Source organism: Phytophthora infestans, genomic scaffold (assembly GCF_000142945.1).
Source record: "Phytophthora infestans T30-4 supercont1.6 genomic scaffold, whole genome shotgun sequence".
In the NCBI taxonomy this organism is placed as follows: domain Eukaryota; phylum Oomycota; class Peronosporomycetes; order Peronosporales; family Peronosporaceae; genus Phytophthora; species Phytophthora infestans.
The window spans coordinates 1535048-1536546 of record NW_003303753.1 but is presented as its reverse complement, the minus strand read 5'-3'; the positions used below and the strand labels follow the sequence as shown (position 1 = coordinate 1536546).

The window sequence follows — 1499 nt, the reverse complement described above, 5'->3', positions numbered from 1 at the left end:
AAATTCAGCGCAGGCTAATTATTCCGCGTCCCCACGCTGTAACTTGACAAGACCTTTCTCAAAATTGGGGTTGTTCACTTAGGGCCATGCCGAACCGGAGCCATGTCGTGCCATCTGTGCCACGACGGCATCTGATTGGTCTGCCAGATGAGCGGGCTAGGGGCAACCTGCCATCGATGGCACCGCGAAAGTGCCATGGCTTCGCGTAGTGCCATGCCATGCCACGCGCCACATTCGAATTTACAGCGATTTCGTGCGGGCTTGCACTTCCATTTTCGCGCCAAAAGATGGAGGAGGATTCGGGACTGGTTGCTGCTGTATTCTCGCTGCAATTAGTGGCGCTCTACTTAGTCAGCTGTGACGAGAGACGTCCCTGCTTGGAGCGACGTCGCTTGAACTGGAAGCATCACTCACAGTTGCTGCTGAATAAGGGTTAATTTCGACAATACTATCGAATGTCGTTCCGCTCGTTTGAGAAGCTTGTGTGGATGCTCGGTCCAAGTCTACGTGTTGATGAGGCCCAGTCGCGACGTCGAACAGGGACAGAGCCGTTGTCTTCTGTCAACAAGATTCAGATCTTTGTTTCTTGGTTGGCAGGCTATTCCTACCATCCAGTTCGAATGCTATCGGGGGCGAGCTCCTCCGGTTTCTATGATATCATTCACGCCGTCATGGACACTATCGAAGAGCACGACGAACTACAATTCCGATTCCCGATCACCGAACAAGAACAACGAAGATCAGCACAGCAGTTTTCGCTTCTGAGCAAGTCCGGCCTTGACAAAAGTCCTGTCATGACTGGGTGTGTTGGCGCTATAGTCGGATGGCTCTGTCAGATTCAAGTGCCTAGACGAAACGAAGTTAAGCGTGTGGCTTCCTTTTTCTCCGGTCACTACCAATGCTACGGCGTGAATGTTCAAGCCTGCGTAGATTATCGTAGCCGGTTCCTGGCCATCACAAGCGCATGTCCTGATGGAATGGGAGATGCAGTGGCTTACCAAAGGTGGCATTTATCAAGCGAAAGTAAATCACTTTAACGCAGCCTTATTTCGACTGCTTAACTTTATAGTTTTAACATTGCGCGTTTGCAATTGGGGGGAGAAATGTTCATTTCTGAACAAATCAATAGAACAAGGGCTAAATCTCAGCAGATCGTAGTACAAGACTACTCTCATGCTTACAACACCCCGTTCTGTAGTTAAGTCGTCTACAAAGGATTTATCTTTCCCAATATTTGAAATTACAAATCAGCCTACTCTCCACCGCCAGTACTTGACAGGCAGCGGAGTGCGTTGCAATTGTATGATGTTGGGTGTCCAGAAGACACCTATCGCTATTCGCGGCACATCGGGAAAGGTGATTATCGTCTATTCCAGCATGGATTCTGACTTAGAGGCGTTCAGCCATAATCCTACAGATGGTAGCTTGGCGGCACTAGCTTTTCAGCTAACCGCAGTTACCAATTATCTGAACCAACGGTCCTCTCGTACTGGGTTGGA

General features: G+C 49.3%; 1 non-coding gene across 1 annotated transcript; it reads right to left on the bottom strand.

The window, feature by feature from the left end:
• Window positions 1-1242: 1242 nt before the first annotated feature.
• On the bottom strand, window positions 1243-1499 carry PITG_33004 (the record flags this gene model as incomplete). Its single annotated transcript, XR_009934398.1, has 1 exon — window positions 1243-1499. It is a non-coding gene; the product is annotated as a 28S ribosomal RNA (ribosomal RNA).